Source organism: Mauremys reevesii, linkage group 13, assembly GCF_016161935.1.
Source record: "Mauremys reevesii isolate NIE-2019 linkage group 13, ASM1616193v1, whole genome shotgun sequence".
In the NCBI taxonomy this organism is placed as follows: Eukaryota; Metazoa; Chordata; order Testudines; family Geoemydidae; genus Mauremys; species Mauremys reevesii.
In genome coordinates this window covers 31570070-31596732 of record NC_052635.1, presented here as the reverse complement: position 1 = coordinate 31596732, position 26663 = coordinate 31570070, and the positions used below count along the sequence as shown (strand labels likewise).

Genomic DNA, 26663 nt, shown 5'->3' with positions numbered 1-26663 from the left:
CCACAAGTTCTGAATTTCCCAAAGCGTTGGCTTGTTTGCCTTAGTCACCTCTTATGATTCCAGACCATTTCCCTATGTCTATGTACATCCTGTTTTTTCTTGCCTCAGGCCTGTAGGGTAAACAAGACAGACAGTTTTCCATGTAAATAAAATGCCCATCTTTCTTTCAGCAAAGCTACCTGGCACTCCTTCTTTCTATACACCCTCCCTGAGCCTCTCAATCCCCACACCTGCCTTGTGGTCAGACAGAGCAAAAGGGAGGTGGCCATTCATTAACAGAGGCCATAACTGGGCAATGGTCCTCTGTACACTTCCTGCAATTAACATGTGAAAGAGATTGGAGGAAGATAGACCAGAGGATGCATCCGCACTTTCTGGTTGATTAATCCAAGGTATGCTTGGGACTAAACTTCCCAAGAAAATTTAGTGTATATAAAACAAACAAGCCAACCCAGCCAACTGTGAATGTTTGTTATGAAGTACCGGGAAAATTCCCTTAGGAGACACAGTCTGAGGTTTGAAAGGTAACTTGGAAGTAAGAGCAGAGCTGATCCTAGGGCTTTGTTCTCCCACTGAGTATAGTGAAGTACCACTTGAAAGAGACTGGACTTGAAATGAAACAAACAAAAAAGTGTGGTTTGAAAGCAAAAAAACAAAAACAAAAAAAAAGTGTTTCTTTTAAAATGTTGTGAAATGCTGCACTGCAGTGTGTAACACTAACAGCATTTTAAACACTGGATGTCACAATGCAACATAATAAAGGCACAACTGCAAGGATACACAGGGAGGTGGATGCTTGGAGTCCTTCAAAACAAGGATAACATTCTCCTCAGACACTCACATGGAGGCTCTGTCTTCAAATAGCCTGTTCTCCATACGTGCACCAAAACACTACATCCGGCCTCAAGCACTCAAAAATCATGAGATTTAAAATAAAAAATAAATACAACGTGGACTATTTTCCTTCTGGTTTTTTAGTCGTTAAGGTTCATGTTATCTTGTTTCTCTACATACTTATTTAAAATAAAACACCTCAAATCTCACAAAATAGCATGACTCCAGGAGTTAGTGCATTAAGAAAAATACCAAGTACCATGAGAAGTGGCAACACTGACACATGCACCAAAGTACTCCATCTCATGCTGTGTCAATCTGCGGAGGACTTCATCCAAAGAAATCATCTGTTACTCTTATATCATTACTATTTTATCTAGTACTTAATGAATATTAGAAGGTGAATAATACTTTGAGAGGCTAATCCAGCTACCAGATCTTCATAGTTTAAGTGGTCATAAACTTCACTGGGATGCAAAATTCAAAGTAGGACAAAAACCCCATCCCATGAAGAGTTTCTGCTCATTCAGAAAGATCAGGTCTGTTTCACTTGTGGGTGTGGACAGTAGAAAGAACCATCTGTGGCAACGATACATTCCTATATGCAGAGGACCTTCTATTCAAAGACTGTTGAAAGAGAAAGTTCTCTCACGCATTAGACTCTATGAAAAACTAATGTCTTGTCTATGCACAAGTTGTATCACTTTAACTACAATAGTTAAAGCACTGCAACTCCCTAGTGTGGATGCAGTTGTGTCACTACAAAGGTGTTTTATGCCAGTATAGTTATTCCCACACAAGGCATAGGAATAAACTATGATTGCATAAATCACCTTTATACCAGCATAACTGTGTCCACACTATGGCTTTTACTGGTATGACTTTTTTTTTTTAAATTGAAATAATTAGACCCCCTAACTGAAACAGTTATACTGGTAAAACTTTTAAGTGTAAACCAGGCTTAAAAGCTACTGACAGAGCAGAGCGGAAAATGGGAAAATGTTCTGCTAAAGTTTTCAAACCTTTTTTTGTCAACATTTCAAACTTTCCCAGCCACTGAACTTGTTTTCAAACAGAAAGTAAACATTTCTACCTTCACAGATACTCAGGTTTTACTTTGGCCTTGTCTACATTGTACAGTGTTGTCGCAAACATTATTCTGCTTTAATTAAAACACTTCAATTAAACCACTGTTGCGTGTCCACACTATGCTCCTTGTGTCAGCAGAGTGCATCCACACTAGCAGCCTTGCATCGACACAGAGAGCAGTACACTGTGGGTAGCTATCCCACTGTGCAACTGGCCGCAGGGTGCTTTGGGAAGGGTTTGCAATGCCTCGTGGGGCAGGTAAAGCGTCACATGATGCAGGTTTCTCAATCCCATCCTTCCATGGGAATCTTACTAGATTGCTAGTTGCTTTTCAACTGAAGTGTGGAGGGGTAGGGGAGTGTGTGTGTGACAGGAAGCATGGGGGGAGGAGAGTGTGTGTTGGGGGAGAGTGAGTGTGTTGACATGTTGTCTCTAAGTTCAGACAGCTCCTGCCTGCCTCTGTGTTGATAGTGTGGGAGACAGCACCACTCCACGTTAATGATTTGCTTTTTGTTGCCGGAGCTGAGCAGCATGTTTAACTGTCAGAATTTTCCGGAGCTTTGAAATGGGAGGGATGCATGCCGGTGTAGCAGGCATGCAGGGCAGCCCAGTTCAAAACAGCGAGTAGAGCAGTCACGGGAAGGCATTGTGGGATACTGGAAGAGGCCAGTTAAGGCGATACAACAAACGGCAGCCTCTACACTGACGCTTTGTCCCTTTAGGTTTGCCGCAAAAAGCTTTATGCCCCTCGTCAAGGAGCTTTTATTTTGTCACCAAAACTGAAGAGTTTTGTTGCCAAAAGTGGCATTGCAGTGTGTACACCTCCACTGTTCCGTTGCCGAAAGCTGCCTTTTGGCAACAGAACTCTGCAGTGTAGACAAGGCCTTTGCTATTGCAGGCACATGTTCTTCAGTGGGCGTCCCAAGCGCTCATGTTGGCTACATATGGCCTTAAAGCTAAGCACATGTGTAAGTGTTTGCAGGACTGGCGCCTTACCCCTCTCATTAAAATGTATCTTGTAAGGTTTCACAGAGTTAAGCAATCACACTAGAAGAGAGAAATTAAGAAGTTTAGGGAAGTGAGGCCCTGCCTATACATGTGATTAGCCCCAATTCTGCCATGCAGAGCCAGAATCCAGTGCAGCTTCACCAGAGAAATCCCTAAATCTAGACAATTAAACCTGGGATTTCAAGAGTGTGCCTCCATTTCAAGCACAAGTGACCTCAGCCAGTGCAAATCACAACTTTCCTTGTCTATGGTTGGGGGTTTGTTCGCACCAGCACAGCGATATCTGTGTCTGAGTCCCAAATACAGCTAGACAAGGCCTGCGATTATACAAATCTCATCTGCAAATATGCTAAAATAGAGAGTTAACAGAAACAAAAATGCATAGAAAAGCTGTTCGAGATGGCAGACTGTGCAGTGGAGAAGGCTCTTACAGTAACAATACAGAGACTGTGTGAAGGTACAGAAAAGCCAGCACTAGACAAGAAGAGGGAAGATAGTGCTGAGGAGAGAATGAAAGGTCCCTAGGGTTGGCTGTAGAAAATCCACAGAGGAAGGGTAAATGGATGAAGCAGCCTTTTCATTTTTGGGAATTTAGGCACATTATTTGTACAGAGAGAACCCGTTTCCAGTGTGTGCTCCTTCCAGGGGGTCTGAGTTTTTGTTTGCAAACAGAATAGTAGTACAACTTCAGTTTTCCTTTGGCTACTTTGGCAATTGAGGGTAGGAGGAGAGGGGGCGGGGCTGGATGGCTTCTGAGTACCAAGAAGAATGAAGAATGTGTAACTCAGTGAAACTTGGGCCATTAGGTGGAACAAATGCCAAAGTGAACCATTCTCCAGGAAGTTTGGTGTCAGAATGTTTTACCTTGGGGAGGGGAGGCCCGCTGCAGGGAGTGTTGAGGGCTGCCGTTCTTCTCAAATGATAGCTTAGGTTTGTTGTGGGTTTGAATGTGCATTGGTTACCCATAAACATTCATACCAGCCAGCTCCAAAGGGACAACTCTTGATTCACATGTTCATGATGCATCATTTATGCAGATTTCCCATGGCAGTTTGCACTGAAAAAGGAAAGCAGCAGAACACACTTGCTCAAAATAGAGAGCACCTCTGTTCATCAACCCACAGGAAAGAATGCATGTGAGAAAGGGAGGTGTTCCCAACTAAACACAAGACAGGTTTATTCTTATACAAGAGAGAGTATATAATAGTCTACAGTGAGAAGCAGTGTAGTCCAGTGGCTCATGCACTAGACTAGGACCCAGGAAACCTGCGTTCTATTCCCTACTATGCCATTGATTAACCACAGGATAGTGGATCTTTATGTGATGTGCACAAGCAGCCCCCGATCTCAGCTGGGGCCTCTAGTTACCACTCTAGTACAAATAAAAATAAAGAAAGAGCCACATTCCCCCAAAGGCTGAATAGCAAGGAGTATAAACCCCTAGCTCCCAAAAGTTGGTTCTCCTAATTTCTTATTTTCTGTTAATAACTAAAGAAGCCCATTCCACTGGGAGTCAAGAAACCTGGACCCCTGTCCTGGTTCTGCAGATGACTTGCTGTGTAACCTTGGTCAAGTCATTTAGCCTCTCTGTGCCTCTATTTCCCTGCCTGTAAAATGGGCATAATCTTCCACCCATCTTTGTAAATGTTTTGGCTGAAATTGCTGTTTTAGTGCTAAGAATTACTGTAATATTGGGTGCACAAAAATGTATACTGTTCTGTGGTGAATCATGGATTTAGTGTTTAGAAAATCTGCTCTCATGTCCATTCAAACTAGACAGACCTATTGCCTTACCTTTCATTCCCTCCCTGCTCTGAACATCCTTAGTCAGGACCCTGGAGGACAAAGCTTTGTATGCTATTTCATAGCAATGGCCATCAAGATGATGAATTTGGATACAGTGGGTACTACACCTCTACCCTGATATAACGCTGTCCTCGGGAGCCAAAAAAATCTTACCGCATTAGAGATGAAACCTTGTTATATTGAACTTGCTTTGATCTGCCGGAGTGCACAGCCCCCCCCAAAGCGCTGCTTTACTGCGTTATATCCAAATTCGTGTTATATCGGGTCACATTATATCGGGGTAGAGGTGTATATACTATTAAATAACCCAGCAGCTCTCTCAGAGTGCAAGTCCTGGAACTAAAGTTAATCTGTCCCTGAATGGCAAGCCCTGAAGCTATTCAAATTTGCTTTCACTGTTTTGATTTAAAATATTTGATCTTCACTAAGACTCATGAATTCCACTCTCAATATATCTAATTCTGAGAACAAAATGTAACTTTTACAGTAAGTGAGCAAGGACTTATTCATCTCCTAGTGTTTCCTGAAATTCAATGTGATTATTTCTCAGTATCTTTTGTACTGGCTTTGAGTCAGGGCAGCAGTTTGGATTCAGCTGAATACTGTGGAGAAATGTTTAAACTTTTAATAAATCCACACTAAGAACCTCCAACATTTCTCTGCCACAACCATTCTTATTTATTTGATGAGAGCATGTGGTCTTTGAGCTGGAGAGTGCACCACCCTCTTTTCTTTATTTAAAAAAATATATATCCTCCCTGTGGTCTTCATATCCTGGGCCAGACAGAACACTACTTGGTTACCAGAAACCATGGGACAGACACACTATCTAGAGGTTACAGCAGAGAAGTCTAAGGCAGAACAACTCCAGGGTCCTATGCGCAGCTCTGCACCAACTCACTGGCCTTGTATAAATCATTTAATCACTTCTTCCTCAATTTGCATATGACCTAGCTCAAAATTGTTGAGATTAATTAGAACCATATATGCAAAAATTGCTTGCCTAATTTGCACACTTGAGTGGAATTGTGTGCACAAATTAATGCTGGGTCTTTAGCTGTCCATTTGAATACACAGTTTGGGCATGCAATACTGGCAACTATGCATGCATATCAGGCTTGCAATTTCACAGGAAATTCACCCGGGCTGCAGATTTGTCATGGCATTTTTATCAAAATCGTGGAGCAGCCGTGGTAACTTTAGTAAAAGTCACAGGTTTAATGACTGCTCCATGACTTTCGACTTGAACACAAAATGCCCTGACAAAGACATTCAATTCTTCAAAATCCTAGTAGACAGTCGTCATCCTGCTCCACTGCCACCACCTCCTCGCCCCGCTAAGGGGGCAGTGACCACCCACAGCAACACCCTCCACCCCATTACCGCAACTCTAATCCCAGCTCGGTGAGAAGGGGAGACCCTTGGGGTGGGCAGGGTGGGGTTGCTCAGTCCCAGGGTTGAGAGCAAGCCTGCCCTGCACTCACCTCAGCATTGTCAGCGATGGCTCCTGTGCCCCACAGAGGGTTGGCAGAGCCAAACCTGAGCAACGTTACAACACCTGCAGTAGGAAGCCAGGCTCAGACACATGAGACATAGGAGCTGCCACTGCGGGATGAGTGCATGGTGGGCTTGCTCTCCAACCCTCTCCCACAGGGGTCTCACCTGTTCACCAGGCCAGTCAGGTGACCCACCTAGAGCCTTCAGGAATGCAAGTCACAGTATCCATGACCTTTTCATCACCATGACAAGCCTGCAGCCCTAATCATGAGCTTCCATCCTTTATTCTAATTCTTATTTTTAAATCAGAACTTCATTACCTAAGTGAATGTCTTGTCTAGAATATGTAGCCGTGCAAAAATAAATATTTATTAGTGCCGGTATTTTCTGTGGCAGAATTCTGGAGCATGAGTGGGATGATGGTCACCTGGCATTGCAATGGGATTGCTTTGATCCATACTGGGAGGTGAGAAAACAATGCACTATTTTTTCTTTTGTAAGTGAGCACATGGTGTGTAAGCAGAGACAAGTAGAGCATAACACAACTGTGTGTTTGGGTCAGGGGAGAGCTCCATTAGATCAATAGCTCCCCTCGTGCTGTTCCTCCCATAGTGACTCACTGGAAGCAGTTTGATTCACACTGCATCTCTGATGGGCCTTGTACTGATCTCACATCAGTTTTTGGAGAAGCAGACAAACAAATTATTTCATTGGCTATGTCTTCATTAGAGACCTTATGGCAGCACAGCTGTACTGATGTTCTATGCCAACAGGAGAGGGCTCTCCCATCCAAAAATCTGTCTGGGGATTTGTTCTGCTTTGAGCAGGGGGTAGGACTAAATGACCTCCTGAGGTCCCTTCCAACCCTGATATTCTATGAACATAGCACTATGCACACTGCCAGTTATGTCAGTGTAACTTATGTTGCTCACGGGCATGTTTTTTTCACATCCCCGGGCAATATAAGTTATACCAATATAAATGGCAGTGTAGACATGGCCTTAAATTGGTGTTGGTGAGAGCAGAATCAGGAAACAGTGAGCTTTAAATGCATTCTCATCGTACCCAGGAAAGGTTTCAACGGACTGATTACTGATGGTAGTGTTGTCAACCAGCGAGCTCTTGAGGCACAGTCTGCAGTGACACTACTGCCCCAACCACTGATAAATGCCAAAGCTCAGCAAGACCCAAAAAAGGAGAGGACAAAACTAGAAAAACCAACAACAAATATTCCAGACACAGTACACACAAATGAGCCTATTCCTCTTTGTAAAGTCAGTTCTGATAAAGAATGGTACTTCCAGAAGGTGGTATTACTAAACAAAATCAAACAGGATCTGAATCCCCTACCAAAGATTGCAGGGATACAAACACCTGAACTAGTTCTTTTCTGTAAGAATTGCATTTAAATAGTTTAATAGCCTTCTTATTCCTTTTCCACCTTTCCCCATGCAAAAGGCCAACAATGCATCTTACAAACAGAATGCAAAGAAGTAACCAAAATGATGTTTGAAGAGGCTACAGCTCTCAATTACAGTAACAGACAATGTGCTGGCAGTTTAGCCACTTAGCCTAAGGAATTTTATTACTAGCTGCTAGGTTTCTCTGACAAAAGGTGTTACCATAATACAGGTCACTAGTGAAGTCTAGCGCATAAGAAAACCATCCTTTTGGCAGCAGGTATTCACTTTCACTTCCACACCAAACTGAACCTACAGAAAGCCTCTAGCCGGCTGTTCGCCAACCAAACCTTTGTGCAGAATCACAATTCACAGTGGATTGGGTTTACTCAAAGAAAATACAGATTTGTATGGAACAAAGAGAGAGCGCACAGGTCTGAATTAGTCTCTCTTTTCAGGGGTTCTTTACAAGGGAATTTTGTACTGATGGATGGTGCTGAACCAATGGAGACTGATGTTCTTTTAAAAATCCATATAACATCTTTAGGACTGACAGCAACAGTGCAAGTCTTCTGGTCTGCTCTCAGTGTTTTTTCACTGCTCTCCAGTTATTTTCCATGCTTATTGCAGGGGAGTGGGTTAGTGGTTTTTGTGATGTGGACATCTGCTTGGGACAGGACTGATGCCACCAGTTTATTTCACACAACCAGACTGCCATCTGATAACTTTCATTCACTACTAATCTGTTGTACATTTGCACCAGGACCTCCAGAATGACAGCTCTATATTCCATCCCAAATTCCCATGTTGGCGCCTAAGGGCTCAAATTCTGGTTGCCTGGTGAAGATGGGCACAAGTCAGAAATGGGGCCTTTGGTACAGAAGGTTTTCCACCCTGAATCTGGGCTACCACCAAAGCCAGAGTAGCAGAGCCTTGCAGGCACATTCCAAAGCAGGCCCTAGGTATTGAGGCTCATGCTCATGCATATATCTGTCTGATCCTCAACAGTAACTATGAAACTCTCACTGTTTTGTTTGTACTTGTTACAGGAATAATCCGTGCAGGCAGCCATTGCTTGTAGGAATACACAAGCACAATAAAACCTCCTTAACATGCATTGGCACATACTTGCAGGGCATTTCCATGGGCAGGCAGAACTTATTTGTTTTAAACAAACTGACTTAAATCAGCGAGTATATGCATCCCAACTCCTTCCTTTGGCTCTAATAAACTTGCAAAGCAAAACTGTCAGATCTAGTCATGTGCAAAATTTCCAATAACGACTAAAAATGATTATTACCTTTTAGAGCAGCAGTTCTCAAGCAGGGGGCTGGGGGCCCGCAAGCAGGTTTCAGGGGGTCCACTACACAGGACTGGCATTAGACTCACTGGGACCCAGGGCAGAAAGCCAAAGCCCCACTGTGCAAGGCTGAATCCGGGGGCCCTGAGCTCTGCCGCCTGGGGCTGAAGCCAAAGTCTGAGCAATTTAGCTTTGTATGGGGCCCTAGGCAATTGCCCTACTTGCTATCCCCTAATGCTGGCCCTGGCTTTTATATGCAGAAAAACAGTTGTTGTGGCACAGGTGGGCCATGGAGTTTTTATAGCATGTTTTTGGGGGCCCAGAAAGAAAGGTTGAGAACCCCTGCTTTAGAGGATACATTTACAGCTACAATGAAAGAATCCTCATCTCGAAGCCCATTTCTGGTTCCTCAAAGATTTCCCCTCCCACCCCCAACTACCAATCAATGAAACAGCTATCCTTGGAAATGCTGTTTCAGCTTTCAACATAGTCTTTGGCAATGAAGCTCATCATCTGTGAGGCCTCCTGTAGCTTACCTGTCAGGGATCCAATGCCAGATCAACTGGAGTCAGTCATCACTTGCAAACACAAGGCTGAAGGGATTCAAAATCCCAGACAGACAGCTTCATTCACAAGACTCCAAAGTAATTGCAATTCAAGAAAACTCTTTGCAAGTACAGCAAAATGGCAGCTCTCTAGTATCCAGTCAAATCATTTCAGAAAAAGCTTCATCCTCTATATTCAGTGGGAAATGTGAATGAACAGATAAATGCAAACTAACTTCTCCTTGGCTATTATGAGGGGAAGTCTGTATCATGTGCCACTAAGAAGGTAACTTTCCCTAGACTTAAATCTCAATTTTTTGATCTATGGCATCACTGTCTTGAAGCAAGTTCTCCAAGACATGTGCAGTGTTGATGGTTGAGTAACAATCTGACAGCACAAAAAAAAGGCAATTATCATAGGGATTATACATGGCAATAAAACAAATAAAATGCCAACCCCAACTCGTTAGATTTCTTTCTCTCACCTAGTTTTGTTCCCCTTGCAGTGTAGTACCTGACCACTATAGGGGAAAGAACTAAATAACCATCCCTTTTGGCTACTAACATTTGACACCTGTAAACTGAAACAGCCACCATATAACTAGTCCATCCGCAAGCATTGTGCAAGGATGCCTTTTCTTTATCCCTGTATTTCACTGACACGAGCCACCACAAACTAACCAGTACTCAAGCTAAGCATTGAGCAGGAATATCCAGGAGCCAAAACCTGATCTTGTGCTCAAAAGAAAGCACAATTCATCTCTCTCACCCCAAGCAAGAGTAGAGGTGTGGCTCCTCTGAAGCAAAGCAAAAGGCACAATGTTTAATGCTGTTTCACTCACGAGGAAGTTGACGGGGGATGAAATAGATACAATCTGAGAGTCTTCTCTGAGCCTACTTCACTTTAACAGCTCTGTACTGTAGCATTACAAGAATTCCCAACAACTCCTCATTAACACTGACCTCAAAACGCACCCTCAGCAAAATGCTTTTCGGGGAAAAGTTTTATGTCATTTCAATTGATCTAAAATGCAGCATTCAGTAACGGCAGCCTGATGAATGGTTCAGGCGCTAGCCTAGGACTTGAGTCCTAGGTTCAATTCCCTGCACTGCCACAGACTTCTTGCGTAACCTTGGGCAAGTCACTTAGTCTCTCTGTGCTTCAGTTCCCCATCTGTAAAATAGGGATAATAGCACTGCCCTGCCTCACAAGGATGCTATGATGGTATATACATTCATTGTGATACTCTCAGATACTAAGTCAATGGGTTGGCATAAATACTGAAGATGAAGGGCCTCAAAACCAATAGCACTTTCATGGTGACTGTCCATTTGTGTTTGTGCCTTATTATGCTTTTATAGATGGAGGTGCATTCTCCTAATCTGTGTGCCTAAGAGACACAGGGAGGCAGAGAAGGAACTCAGGAGTTCCTAGCTCCTATCTCAGTCCACTAGAGTGCATTCCTCTCTCCTCTGCCGCCACCTCATAAAGGCAACATTTTCCTCTCAAATCTCCCCGTAGTCTGCTTTCCCAACGAATTCTGATCTGATGTGTCTAGAATTGACCTTAGAAATGCTGTGCATTCTCCAGCATCAGTAAATTTTTCCATGTTGAAAATTAATAGACTTAGAAGAATTAGATTTTTTTTCCAACTCAGTAAATGCTGGGAAACATCAATTTCATTGTATACCCACAAACCAACAACAAAAATTTCCATCAATCTAAATGTACACATAGGCAAAGTAAAAGAAGTCCTGCTTAAGAATTTAGTAGAGTCTGATTTAAGGATATTTACTTTATATATTTTGTATGCGATGTTGACAATTTGTGTTTTAGTGGTTATAAAACTTTGTGCATCTCAACATCTACATTCATTAAATATTTTCCTGCAACTGTGAAAATGTAAATAAATTGAAAAAAAAAACCTTATAAATAAACATGGATATTATCTGTTAAAATATTAAAAAATAAATATCAAATTCTGCCAAGCCTAAGTATTAAGCATAACCAATGTCTTAACCCCTAGGACAGCTGCTAGTCTTACATGCTGGTGGCAGGAAGATTATGTAGGTCTATCTGTAGGTCTCTCATTCCCTGGGAGCCTAGCGACTAATGCATTCATTTCATAGTTGTTTATTTAGGTTTGGAATCCAGATGCTAGAACTAGGGAACTGGTTCCATTTAATGTGAGCTCCTGGTACTGGGTCTCAAGTGACATCTTGAAATCCTGGGTTTGGTTCCTGGCATAATTCCTGAATGTTAATGAATAACATTGGAGGCACATGTTTCGAAATATTGAGAAAGACAATGAGGATTCCCACATGAAGCCTTTCCCAACCTAACAAATCTATTAACAAAAGACCTTCTTACTCCTCCGAATTCTGGGCTGAATTTCCCTAAAGAGTGCTGTCAGAGGGAAGCAGAAAACCCTAATCTGACTACAATTATACAGAGATGGTTTTAAAAACATCTCTCTCTTTAAGACATCTCCCTAATTATAACTAAACTAAACATGGTGGCATCTCTGTGTAGTTATCATTATAGGCGGCACATATACCTTGACATACTTTGAAAAAACAAAACAGAACAACAGTTTATTTACATAACATAAAACCTACCCAAAGCAGCAGTAGCTGCATTTCTCTGTCCTCCTACCCTACCATGTGGTCCATTTGCTTTGAAATGCTCACACGCACCTTGATGTGAAATTATAATCCGGGATCTGATTTTAAAAAAAAAGTTTGATGCTGAGGACACTTAAATTTTCCTACACCAAAAATTTCAGCTCAGATTTTTCCATAAAAGAAGCTGAGTCATGGATATTTTTTAAAGTCATTTATGAAGCACAAAGCAATATATTTCTAATGCTGCTCTATAAAATATGACCAGTGCTATACAAAGCACTAAAACCAGTTCAAGTTTGAAAGTGACTGGGATCCACTGGTGTATCATGAGAACTTAAGAAACCAAGCTAACAGCTGGCTTGAAGCAGATTTATTCAGTGGGTTTATGGAGTTGTGTGACTCATCCAAAACAAAAATGAGTATTTGGTGGTCTCTGAGCTAGTGCAATACATGGCAGCACTTGAAATACCACCTGACTACTGGTTACTAAATTAACCAAATGGTTTTAGTGGAAGGATTAATTACGATTAAGCAAAAGGACCTGTCAAGGGAAAATCTAAGTGTAGGTCTGGTCACTTACAAATCACTTTATCTGATATGTGGATATAAAACTGAATCTCACTATCCATCCCTCTGAACCACAAACCGTGTTGCAGCATTGAAAAGAACAAACAAACAAACTGAAATGCTTCTGTAAACCAGTGAGTGAAACAAGGCAACTTAATATCTGCAAGAGTTAAACATTTGTACTTTGTCTGTGCCTGTTCTGCTTATAAAATTACTAAGGAGTTACACAAGAGGGGAAGCAATGTAAACTCATTTCTATTTACACAGCATCTTTCATCCAGGAACACCCCAAAACATTTTACATACACTACAAACCTATATACAGGGGTCACACTTGAACTCAGCACCTTCTGGAGCAGAACTTTCCCCTCATTTTAGCACTGCACGCTGCAACATCTTCAGATCCAAGAACAATTGAGACAAAATTCAACATCCAAATAAAACTCCAGGGGGACTCTAGATAGCCTGAATGTAATTATCCAGAATTTGGCAAAGAGACTGGGATGACTCTTGTGGGTAAGCCCACAGTTCTTTCCACAATTACCTCAAATTTAATTCTCATCCAAAAGTAGACATCTCTGCTGTTCATACTCAGCTCTGCATTTCTTCTCTTTAATACTTTAATGTAGTTTTGTGAACTTTAATATTCTTGTCCAAGATGTTACAAATTTTGAAGATTATTGAAGCACCAGTACACTGTGTCCAGACTGAGATCTGTAAACAAACAAATCTCAGTCTGAGCCAAATAATAGTATCCCTCCTCCTAGTGTGTCGGCTTCAGAAAATGGCTGATTGAATCAAGCAGCAGAGAGCCTCTGCTGATTTTGTTGTTGTTGTTGTTTTTTTAAGATTGTAGTCAAGAACAATACTGAGGCAATATGAAGGATGAGGTCTGGTTTCTTCTCTCCATTTCCCCTACACTCCTCCCATGATAGATTCAGCATGGCAGAGGCAGCATAGACTGTCTTTCATCCCAAAAGTCATAAATGAATTACAGCAGAGTACTGAAAATTATGAACTTGCTAATGATGTTAAGTCTCCAAACAGCACCGTTAGTACCTGTCTGATTTATGAAATGCCAGAGATGGCCCTCTCACAAGCGAGTGTTTTGGTGTGAGCTTTCCTGCAATCATTAGAAATAGTATGTTCTGGTCTCTGCAAAACACACACACAGTTTCTGAACTCTTACACATACATTCAACCCAGAGTTTGTCTTGGAATGTCTACTAGACTTGCTAGGTGATTTGCTTTACTTGGTATGCTGTCCTCTCAATATTTAAAGTGAGCGTGTGAAGGTACTAGCATCTTGAAAGAAACCTTAAAATGCTGGGGAACATGGTTCCCCTCCCGCACATCAACCTCCTGCAGTCATTCCCCTGCCCTTGCAGCCCCATGGGCCCGTCGTATTTTAATACCGACTCCAAAAACAGCCTCAAATGCCTTAACTTGTCGTATTTTTCAGGCAAATTCTGTGCAAATTCCCCTAGCCACCTCACACAATTCTGCCAAGGCACCACAGACCCAAACTGTAGCACTCAATGTAATCTTAGCCTTGGCTTCCTCTTGACTAGAAAATGCCAGTGATGCTGGGTTGTTGGTCTTAGCTTTAAGAGTTAATGGCTCTGAGCAAATATTTGATAAATTTTCTTTCCTGTGAAATAGCCACAGGCAGACTGCAGTTCCCTCATTTATTTATTCATTCATTCAAATTTATGCAGGCTGAGTTGTCTTTAACTGTGGAATTAATAACCCAAAATATGAGCTGTGTGCTTGGTCGTGACTGGTCAAGAGTCACAGGGTGTTATTTCTGTTCTCTGACTGGATAGCCCTAATCCAGTGAAGAAGACACTGAAGCTTTTAACCTATAAATGAGTGGGGATTAGGGAATTCTAGAAAACTTTTGAAACCTTTTCCTTTCTTGGTCACACAGTCCTTTTCCAAGGCTTCATTCCTAGAAAACTAGGTTACAGTAAAATGTTTTTGCCTGAGCGCAGTTTAAATTTAATCTGCTCTTGTCCCTTTCTTACAAGAGAATGTTTTTCCTGAAGGGTGTGCTCAGATCCAGGTCTGGCTTGTTTAATAGCCTCTGTAATACGAGTTTGGGGGATTTTTGGAGTCTTATCCACTCGCTGTCTATAAAATGTACCACATTCTGTGTGAATACTGAAGTGTGCAATCCTAAAGAATGCTTTCTGGGAGCAGGTGTGTAAGACTAGTTTGTTTCATGTCTGGGGATACAAAAGAGCTGCACAGCATGACCCGAGTGACTTATTCAATTCAAGTGATATCATTTCAGGTGGCAGCTCCTGGCAGTGGGATGTTAACTGGGCGCTGGCTCAACAGCCAAATGCAAACAGGATCTCCCATACTTTAGCCAGTGTGCAAAGCATAATTCTGAAGCTGTACAGCATCTTTTCCCAGGATACTGACAACAAGTTTATCTGGTCAGATCTTTGACATTAAACCAATCGTTTTAAACTTCTTGATTTTCATAATCACCTTTCCTCCGCTATTCCATTGTGTCCCCCCCACTTTTTATATTTTTGTTGGGATACTCCAAGGCACCCTACTAGGCAGGTTGCCAGGTGTCTGATTTTCAAACGGAAAATCCAGTTTAAAGAGAACCTGTACAGTGTTTGGTCAGATGTACTGAGCAGACACCAAAAGTCCACTTACCACGGGGTGGTCGGGAGAAGGGGGGCTGGGGTGGCACCAGGTCATCAACCCATGCCAGCCTCTGCTCAGCTAGGGCTGCCTCCTACCTGCATCTCATGGGAGGAAACCCAGCTGGGGTGTGGGGAGGGGCGGAAGAGGAGAGGATTGAGGGACAAGGAAGAAGGGGGGGAGAAGCAAGCGAGTTGGGGGGAAAGCATAAGAAGGGGGCGGAGCCTTGTGAGAAAGAGGCAGGGTGGGGGAGGTTCCAGTACTCCTGCTGTAGTTTCCAGTTTTCAGAAATCGGAAAGTTGGCAACCCTGCTGACCTCACCTATTTCTCCACATCTATTCCTGAAGCTGCCTCCTCCAGCCCTACAACAGCATCTTGGGTCTAATGTATTGTTCTGCAGACGCTGATGTCCCACTGACACTGTCTCAGATCATGACAACTGCCGTCCTAGAAGCTCTCGTTACCATGTCAAATATTCTAGGACCATTTTCAAAGCTCAACTTTAGTTTTGTTCTGTGTAAATAACAAAATGGTTGTTCAATTGAGAAATAAAAGTATAAGGAGGAGAGAGAGACAGCCAGGATGGCTCAAGGGACTGGGAAAGGGGTTTAATTGCCTTTCATCTCTACATGTCTTACTGGTCTGTGTAAAATGATAATCCAGAACAACTGCACATATTCTGTGTCAGGTTAGCCTTGATTCCTGTTTGCGGTTGCAGAGGACTCCAGCTTTATTCATGTGTAACTGCCTCTGAATATGTATATGACATGTTAGTCTGGTATCCAGTAGAAAATGGAGAGTAGAATATGTAATAAAACAGGTAACATAGAATGCTTCACACTATGACAAAATTACATCCTTCCTATCACACACAGATGAATGATGGGGTTTTGTATGCTTGTTTAAATAAATTTCAATAAAAACTAAACACATGTGAAGTTATGCACCAGTCAGGCAAGTGTATAACTTGGTGATGTTGTCCCTACAGGGTGAAACAATTTTTGCCATAAAAAGGTGTATTTTGTTAATAAGCCTATTATCTTCATTTTGCACACGTATCCTTACAAAGAGAACAAAGGAATTTGTACAGGACTTTGCCATTACTGGGTTCCTCTGTCAGTGAGATATCTAGAATGACAATGACTGTCCACAAATAGGATGCATAAGAGAAATGTGTCTGAACATTTAGAGCTGCTAAATGTTTCTTTGTGACTCAGAAGTCACTTTGTGCTGGGTGTTCTGTTTCCAGCTCTGAAATGATTCGTAACTTCATTCACAAAAGTGAGGCTCTCGGACCACTGCTGCTACGTTCCTAGCAGCAGTAATGCCTGAGCAGAGGTGAAGAGGTCAGACGAGGGCAAAGTCCAAAGTAATTTTAAGTGGTTCAGCTAAGTACAGAGGGCTAATGGGAAGCCATTTTAATTTATTACAGTCATCCCCAGTGAATATAAAGACAACATTTTTCTTGAGCAGCTTGATTACAAAGCAGTAAATCCCTTTGTGTATACAGAAGAACTATGGACAGTATAGATCAAATGTCTGAAAAGGACTCTACACACTGTTCTGTGTATTAGATCTAAGTGTAAATATTGTAGAGTTGGGAATAGATTGTTTTGGATGTATAGATTCATGTTTTTCAGTTCTTTTGAGTGTTTCTGGCCCAAGTATTTTATACATACATACACATGCATTAAAAAAAAAATCTAACATTTCTCCCCACACAAAGGTGAGGCATTGTCATCTTTGCAGAAGACATTATTTCTCCCCCCCACCCAATCCTGGCTAGAAATGTGTTCTGCTTTTTCAGAACCCATAAAAACTATCCCTCTATTCCCCCCCCACACACACACTAAACACACACTTTTGATTATTTTGCTGGCAGAGAGAGATGTCTTAGGCCTGGTCTACACTGGGGGGGTGAGGGGAGAAATCAATCTAAGATATGCAACTTCAAGCAAAACTTATGTCTTTTAAATGTCTACGTACTTGCCCCAGAAATCAGATACGTACCTGTCAGAAATGCAGATGCAATTATTTGTGTCCATAATTTCTGGGTATAAAAATAGATTCAGTTAAAGCTGGTTTGAAAACTAGTTCCTGACAATAGGAAAGTGTCTTGACACATCAATATATGAAACACAGGTATCAACAACTATTGATTTTGTATGACCCACTCTAATTCTGTGAGATCTCAAACTAAGACTATGTCTACCCTTCAAATCCCATGTCAGCATAGCTACGCTGGCTGACCCCCTAATGTAGACTCAGTGTACGCTAACAGGAGGAGGAGTTCAGGCGGTGTAGGAACACCGCCTCTCCGAATGACATTGGTTATGTCAACAAGCCCTTCTCTGTCAACATAGCTGCTTCTACCATGGAGCTTTTGTCGGCATAGCTGTGTCATATGGGGATCATAGGGTTGTTTTTCTTTCACACTCCTGACCGACATAGCTATGTTGGTATACATTTTAAGTGTAGACCAGGCTGAAGGAGGAGTAAGCCAATTCAGTTTTTGGATGGAGAAACTTCCAAGGATCACCTATGTAGTGTTGGTGATTCTGTAGGGTTATTTACATATGGCAGCACCATGTATACATTGTACTTTAAAGACAACCAAAACCAAGCCCTTTCTCTGAGGAGTCTGCACTAGGCATTGAGGAATTTACAGACCTCTCTCTGAGGAAAATATTGTATACTTATACCAGCATAGCATTAGGGTTTACAGTGCTGCTGGAAACATGGTGCCATCTCTTAGATAAGTCATAAAACCAACATCTTAATTACTCATGGTCACTAAAGACCTGACCATGAGATGTAAGGGTGGTAATTTCAAATCTGGCCAAATTCTTCTCTTGTAGTTATGTTCTGCCTTCCTAAAACTTTCTGGAGACATATGTCCTTTCCTAAGAGGTTGTGTAGTGTTCCTGTGCATTATTAAACAGCAAGTTGGGTTTTATCCCACAGGGGGCTCCAGTGATCCCTGAGTGTAGTCTGAGCAGTCAAGGGTTAGTTGATCCTTTGGGATGATAGGGTGCTACAGAGACTTGGTTATATTAGTAGTGTGAGTACGTTGACAGAGGAGCTAGTTACTGGCAATATATTTCTGTGTGCACTGCGCTATAGGGCTCAGAGTGTTCATTCTATTTGTGGCCGTGTGAACTAATTTCTTCCATGTGCAAATACAGTTCCATAATTCTACCAAGATTCCCACTGGTAAAAAGGGAAAGTGCTCATCAGTTGCATGGTTTTCAGCAATAAAAGAGTAAATGTAATAGATGCATATATGCGTCTGTCTAGCTTGACCGTGTACATCATAAACTATTCCTCCAAATAGTTCATAAAAATGCTTAAAACTATTATGTGAGTTTCCCTGAAATTTTTTAGTTGCATGGCTTTGGAAAGGATTCAATAACTAATGGCCTTTGAATGAAACTATGTTTCTAATATATTGTGCTTTTCCCTAATACTTAAAAAAATATAAAGTCTGATCCTGATTATTACAAATGAAAAATAATTTGAAATGTTTGTGGATGGCAGCTTTATATGCAAGACAAATATGCTCAGTCTCCTAAATCCAGCTGGAACTAGGTTTTCATTTTTCTTGTTTTTAAATAAATGTCATTTATTACAACTGTTCTGTCTTACTAAGGCAGCTGTTGGCAGCAAACTGTGAAATTAAAGTTGGGTTGGTTTCAATCAAGAGCCAAAATATAATACGCTTTTTTTCAGAGAGAAGAAGTTTTTCTTGTAGATATGTAGTCTATGCTCAGTAATTAAAATAGCTAGTCAATCAATTCTATTAACTCAGTTTAAAGGAGAATTGTCATGTGGATAAGCTAATTAAAATGTAGTTTCCAAAGTGTATAGACAAGGAAAACAAATTTAGGGATTGCTATAACTACATCTGGTAAAAAGCATAAGTAGTCAATATAGTGGTTAGTGCTGGAGCTTGGGTGGGATTCTAATCACAATCCTACCACTGTCTTGCGATGTGACCTTGGGTATGTCACTTAACCTCCAAGTCTCATTTTTCCTATGTGTAACGTGAAGAGTATAGACTTATTATGGAGAACTGGTCAGCCTTTAGATTGACTGGCTCATATCCACTAACCAGACCCACAAAGCTTTTGGAAACCACAATACTTATCAAAAGAAATTATCAATATCTACGTCGACATTTCCTCAAAAACCAACAGCGTTCGAGTTCAGGCACCAGACCAGCTCTACAGATGATGTTGAGGCTGGGTCATGGCCTCTTATTTATTCTGGAGGTTCCTCAGGTTGAGAGGCCAAAAGTCTAGGGAAGAAACATCCAAACCACACAGATTTCCAATTTATTATATTAATCAAACTAAATAAGCAACAAGATAAAATATATGTAAACCATTCAAATTAAGAAAGTGGGTTAATATCAAATCAAACTAATCTAATTACCAGGTTGATAAACCAACAACTCTTTATGTAATTTGGGAAGGCAGCAGTATTGTTTAGCTATCAGTGTCAAAAAGCAATAAGGCATTATCAAGCTTAGTGCCAATCAATATATTTGTTCCAACCAAATATCTGATACAGGGAGGCTCAAGTCACTCCCAAGCTGAAGCCAATGTTAAAACTACTGGCACTGATGCCAATTAAGGTAGTCTGCCCAACTTAATGTACTGGTTAGGTGACAGCCAATCCCTTCTCTTTCCCTAGCCCCCAAACATAGGTATTACAATAAAACATTCCCATACGATTAAGGACGATGCAGCTTGTTACATTTTAATATTCAACTGACAAATATAGGTGAAAATCATATGATTTCTCAGGATAAGCCATAACTCCTAACCCATAAATACATGCATGAGTGATCTTTTAGACAACACGGTTGTTTAACCTAGGGTTGTTTTAGGTATTTGAGGAATTATCCTATAGGCCCCATTCTTAAATTAATTCTGTGGGTTCTAGCCAAACACACTCATACACACACCCTCACTCCTAGCCATCTGCTGGAATTAAATACAAGTCTAAATGCTGAGGTAGATGTGTCCCTCTACTAAGAAAAATTAGAAAATGCAACAAAACCAAAAAAGATTAATACTTATGCGGGATGATTGTCATGGCTCTTGTGGCTTTATTCAGTCTCAGGAAGCTGGTACGTGGTTGCAAATGTTTACCAGTGGTCTTACTGGCACCAGTATTTAATGTTGATGGAGTTGCTGTCTGGCTACAAGTTACTTGCGAGTACATGTCTAATCTTAAATGTTGCATGTTGTTAAACTCCCACCCCTTGGTGGCCAGCATAGCTAGAGGCTAGCAGCCATTACAGGCAAGCAAGCCAGATGCTGCAGCAAAAGCTTCTTCCTTTCAATTTTAAGATGGTGCCTGACTGGTTCCTCCCGCTTGGAACTCCTCTTAGGAGCTTCTTGGTGAATCAAATGGAGCACTCTTCTGAGTTCACTGGCATCACCAAATGGGGCCTGATTAAGTACTTTTATGAAAATGCAGAACCTCCCCACTTCAGTAATTTCAGGCTCAGTAAGGCCATGGATCCAAAGTCACTAGGCCTGTAGGCATCTGAGGCCCCAGGTAAGTCCACAGGCATTATCTCAACCATCCAAAATCCCAACTCAAAAATAACTTTAAAAAATACCAGGCAAGCAAGAAGTAGGAATTAAAATCATTACACCAATCACACATTCATTCAACCATGCCCAGTGAAAGACAATTCCTGTTTTACAGACAGATGCTTGTAGTTCCCCTTTATATTTTGGTACTCAGCAGCTTAACTTTGAACAGCACTTCTTACATACAAAATCTGGGAGAAAGGTTAGACTATAACTCAGTCAGAGTAAGAAGTCTTTTTCCTCAAAAAATAAATAAATAAATAAAAGGTCAGATTTTTGAGGTTGTTTTTATATGCAGACCTGTCTGCAGTAAAACACTCCTACTATACAGGTTAGATGGGAGCCTAGTTAGTAGTACTTGTCAAGGGCTTTGAGATCTTCGATCTCAATGAGTGCAGATATTACTCTTATTATAAGACTTCCAGGACCAAATATCCAAGATTGTCCAGGTCATATTTGCAAGGAAAAGAATGCAAATATGGCAACAACACCCCATTTGTGTGAGTAGTTATCTAACTTACAGGCACAAATGTGAATTTCTGAGCATGCAGACAGTGCCGTTAAAAAATATAAAGAGCACAGGTAAGGGAAGCTACTTGAAAATGGCTCTCATAGGCCAAATCCCAACTATTTACTTCCTTAATTTCTGATTTTTGGACCATGTTCTGACCATAAGTCTTGGCAAGTGATTTATTTTGTTGAATAATTTGGGGATCTGGAAGGAATTTGATATAGTTCCAGGGCCTGATGTGCAGCCTGAATGCACTGAACTTTAAAAATGTGCACCATGAGTATTAAAAAACCCCACCAAAGTTCCCCATGACTGCAGAACCAGCACTTCATTCTCATTACATGCCATGTTTTCTAGCAATCTTCTTTTCGTACCGACACAAATCACAGCCACCTTCCTTAGTGAAGAGATCATCCATGTAGGGAAGCTCAAAGAGGGTTGTGCTCGTAGACTATCATTAGAAGAAGGGATTGTGCTTACAGGGTTAATAGTGTTGCTGCCTGTGGGAGCGGCCTTAGTAGATTGGGCTTTGGACCAGTCTTTGCAACAGGAGATGTTGGGTGAAAAGGGGAAGAACACATGCCATGCAGAAGCAGGTGTGAATGTCAGCCCTTGGTGAGAGAGAGAGAAATTAGTGTGGTGCTAATACCAGCTGAAGGAGGTGCAGTTCATCACTATATAGGGGGATGACTGCCTGAACGACCAAGAAAAACATACTCGTCTGCTTGCAGAGCGGCAGATGATGCCCTGTGGCAGGAATTTGGCTTGGAAGGATTGCATGCATAGGAACATTTCCTATAGCTGGTTTTTAGGTTATTGCTATTAAAATGCCTTCTCCCAACCCCAAGAGGAAAGCATGTAGGTAGATATTTGGGGGAAGGGGAGAAGGCCAAAAATTTTAAATATGTCTGTACAGCACCTGGAACATTATAATACATCATCTACACTTACAGCTCGGTCATCAGCTATTGGTGAGCTGCTTGATGAGCCATCTCAAGTAAACCCTATTCCCCCTAGTAGGAGAGAAAAGAATGCTGCTCTTTGTACCAGGACCTCTGCTGCATATTCCGCACAGTTCCTACACTCACAGCTTCCATCGATACTAATGTTACGTGCCTTGTTGGGAACTGAGTGCAGGACATATTCCCTTTGCAAGGCAAATCAGTTGGGAGAATTCTGCCATAGAAGCTGCATACAGGTTTGGACTTAGTTTTGGAAGTAAGGCTCTGTTCCTGAAGACAGTTTGAACAAGCCTGGGCAAAACACTAGATAACGCTGATGGGAACAGTCGTGCTGGCCGCTCGTGGATGGGTAAGATCACATACAGAATCTTTTCCATTTCTACATTCTATGTAAAACTGGTTGAAAAATTAGGGCAGGAAAATTCTTCCGTTTTTAGGCAAGTTACCTTTCCCTCCTCCTTCCCCTCAGTTCAACCAGTTCTAGTTCTACAATTCTTTGACAAATGGGAGCTTCTGCATCATGGGAAAAAATGACTGTACAATGCAGGTAATTGGGAGTCCTTAGCATTAAAGCACATACATGTACACTTCTGCAGTCAGCATGCTATAAAACTAACCAAGACTGACTGACTGGTTAGGGCTACGTTTTCCAACACTGCATCTAAATGTGCACTCAACTTTGTGTGCATAATCATCTACCTGGAAGACACTCAAACAGCACTTTGCCATCAATTCAGAACTCTTTGAAAAGGTTTTGGAGATCAGAAACTGCTCCTCATTATCAGACATGTCTCACATTTCAGAGAAGATGGAAAATAGTGTTATTTCCATAGTTTCCCTTCTGAAATACTTTGAAATGGGATGTGCTAGCACTCCAGATCACATAGTCTGATACAAACTTAAAATCCTGATTTTTTTCCATATGAAAAAAAGTTTTCATTCATCCATTTATTTTTTCCATGGTGTTTTGACTGAGGAGTTTACTAGAATTTCAAGAGGAAAAAGTGGCAAAAAGCCATCACTTCTCTTCCAGCGATTTGCTGTTGATGGACTATAACGTTTCTCCCACCTCCAAAGACCACTGAATGCAGGAGATTTCACGTTTGTCTCCAGTGAGAAACGTAGGACTGAATTAGCATCTACTTTCTTTGGAAGAATATACCAGTAAACAATACACACCAGGCAGAGCTAAAAATTTGCAGTGATACATTTTAAAGATGTACATTGACTTTTGAGAACACAAATAGTGAATACTGCAGAAATCCTAAATGTTGCTGGTTCCTCTGTATCAGATCATTATTCCCTTCTGTTACATGCAATGGAAGTGAGCATGATCACCTGAGAACTCAAGCAAGATCTTGTGTCAAAAAAAATAATCACTCACTTTCTGCACTATTACATTCAACATTTTACACATTACACACAACATTGCATGGCTATTCATGAGGAAAAAGGAAGAGTTAAGCCCTCAACCCAACACTTCCTGCCACTTTGAAGGCTCAGGGTGCCCTGGGTCAGGCCTGAGATACAGGTGTGATCTTAACTCTGTAAGGATTTTGGCTGTCAATAGATGTAGGTATATCCTCTGCCTAATTTATTAATTTAAACCACAGCAGAAATCTCAGATCAACACTTTTTTTTAACAGTGCGGCTAAAATTTAAAAATCCTTAGCTGCTAAAGACACTTTGCAGTTAATGTTTGGTCTCCCTGCAGTACATGCAGTTTTGAGGAGGGCTGAGAATCAATCTGAGTATTAATGCAGGTCAGAATTCTCTCTCTCAAGTGGTATCAGGTGACTTCCCTCCTAAAATACCATATAATTTATTTCATTGAAGTTTGCAGGTAGAATGCTTCCCTGGTCATTTTGCTGGTGACTGATATACTTAGAATCTTCCTTCATGCTGGGTGTATTGCTTTCAAGGTCTTTATGTTTCTCTTCTTCACAAGTCTCTGCAATGGAAAATTACACTTTGTCTTCTCTCTACAAACTTCTCCCGGAACTGACATCTCTGCGTTGGTCACCAAGGAACCCCGGTGACAAATTAATCGCTGACTGAAGAATATTTTCTTCCTAGTCCATACCAGGTGGAAGATATTAACATATCCAGAGGCTCTCTCCTTCTGTTTAAAAAAAAAAATCAGTGGGAAAATTCCTTCTACGTGACAAACTTTGCTATCTTTACATGATGACCATAAAAATAAAAGCCATAACTGTCTGGATAAGAGAACTTACACCATTATTTGTGATTAAATTTGATCAGGGAAGGCATTTCCATAAACAATAAAATGTGGGGTACACCCTGAATTATTTTGCCTTTTCAACAGGAACATTCCAAACTTTAAAATGAATGCTGTCAACTTGGAGGAGGAGATGGGGGGACAAGTTTCTGTCCGTCTAAAAAACAAATATTGTACCTACTGTGGTGAAAAGTAACAACTAAGTGTACTTACCACTGAAAGAAGTTAACAAAAACCTGTTTTCCTCTTTTTCTTCAGTTAGTTTACTTAGTGCGTGACAGCATTTTGTGTACAGCCAATTTCATTGTTTCATCAGAATAGTCAACAGAAAAGCTTCTTCCTTGCTGAAAAGGTCCTTAAACAGCAACAGTGGAGCAGGAAAAGCCTTATAAAATTGTAGAGTGAAATCTTGGCCTCGATGACTTCAACTGCAAAATTTGATTTCATCAGTAATGTCTTGGGTTTGTTTGTGTGTTAAAATGTGGTCAGGGTATACCGTTTAAAGCATGCTTTATCAAAGTGGATATTTTTTAAATTAAAGTAACTTAATATTTAAAAAATTTCTTTATATATTTAATTTTAGTGGGTTTTGCCATTTTTATTAGGAATATAAACTTCCTCATCATCTACTTAATTCTTAATATAGTTGGCTTAATGCAGTGGTTTTGGGTCAGCAGACTATGTAAAAGGAGTCCGCGAAAGATTGTCATTACCATAGAACAGTGGTTTTCAACCTGTGGTCCGCAGACCCCTGAGAGTCCAGAGACCATGTTTAATATTTCCAAAGGGGTCTTTTTTCGGCATATGCAAATGAAAAAAGGCTTAATGCAGCACTTCTAATCAAAGGGCTTCACATCATTAAAGCTCACAGTACCACCAGTTATGCCCATTTTTCATACTGGCAACAGACACAATGAGTCTAAGTGACTTGCCCAAGGCCATAGAGGGAGTTAGTGTTAGAGCCAGGATAAAACTCAAGTTCCTGTGTCCCAACCCGCGTTCAGTCCATGTCTGTCTCTGAATATATTAAGTACTAGGTTATGTAAAATAGGCAAAGAAAGGGAAGAATAGGCAAAAGTAGAAGCCATTTGTTCAATTAAATAACTATCAAGAAAATCTTATTAGAGGGCTGTGCTGCTGGGGAGGAAAAGTACATAAAAAGGAAGCAAATGGATAAGAAAGAAGGAAAAGCAGAGGCTAGCAGAGTTGGAGGAATGTGCTCCAACACACACATCCATAGCTAGCAACTGACCAAGTCTCATTTCATTGCTTCAGACTTCAGTTGCACAACAACATCGACCTTTGTGTTTATCATTCTTCTATTCTCTGATTCAAAGGGAGGCCGGGGGTGGGTGGGATTTGTATAGTTGACTACGAAGCATGTGTGCAAACATCTTTCTGTATTCCATAGTCACTTGCCTCGGAAAAGCTGTGCAACTGGAAGTACAATCTTAGCACAGATGTAAAACTGAGACACGGAACATTTGTGGCCATTTAAAATCCCATGGCACTTCTCACAAGAGTGGGAGCAATAACCCCTTAATCCTGGCTGAATTCTAGTTCAGGTAATTACATTCTATCTACTCAACCACAATCCCCATATAGTTCAAGTCGGACACTGTATTTTTTCGCTTCCTGGCCTACAGTACTGTGAAATGTTGCCGTATGCTGTTAAATGGCTATTGCATCCATGTCTGAATTACAGTAGTGGGTAAAGTAATCTTGATTATATTGAGTTTAAGAGGACTGGGATCCTTAGGAATGAAATAGTTAAGGATGGTAATTTATGATACTGCCCAATAGTGCTGCTAAACTTAAGGTTCTATCAATGGTTTAAATTGTACACTGTTTTCCCAGGGTTTATAACTTGTAAAAATTTGATCTACCCAAAGTCTGGCATGAAAGCAGATTCATATATATCAAATATTTTACACAGAAATCATTTTGTTCTATTAGGCTACTTTTTTTCCCAAAGTATATTAGACTGCTTTCATGGCCATTTTTTTTTAA

At 41.1% G+C, this 26663-nt stretch overlaps 1 protein-coding gene across 7 annotated transcripts in view; it reads right to left on the bottom strand.

Annotated features, from left to right (window-relative positions):
• Nucleotides 1–26663, bottom strand: part of EYA2 (EYA transcriptional coactivator and phosphatase 2) — a 148598-nt gene that overhangs the window by 106809 nt on the left and 15126 nt on the right. Inside the window, exon 1 of one of the 7 annotated variants that reach the window (XM_039498145.1) lies at nucleotides 3796–3939. The exons of 5 other annotated variants lie outside the window; for them this stretch is intronic. The gene's annotated coding sequence lies outside the window, so the exon portion shown is untranslated. Of the gene's footprint in view, nucleotides 1–3795; nucleotides 3940–26663 lie in introns of those variants that run through there. One more of the 7 variants, XM_039498149.1, reaches the window with a different exon arrangement.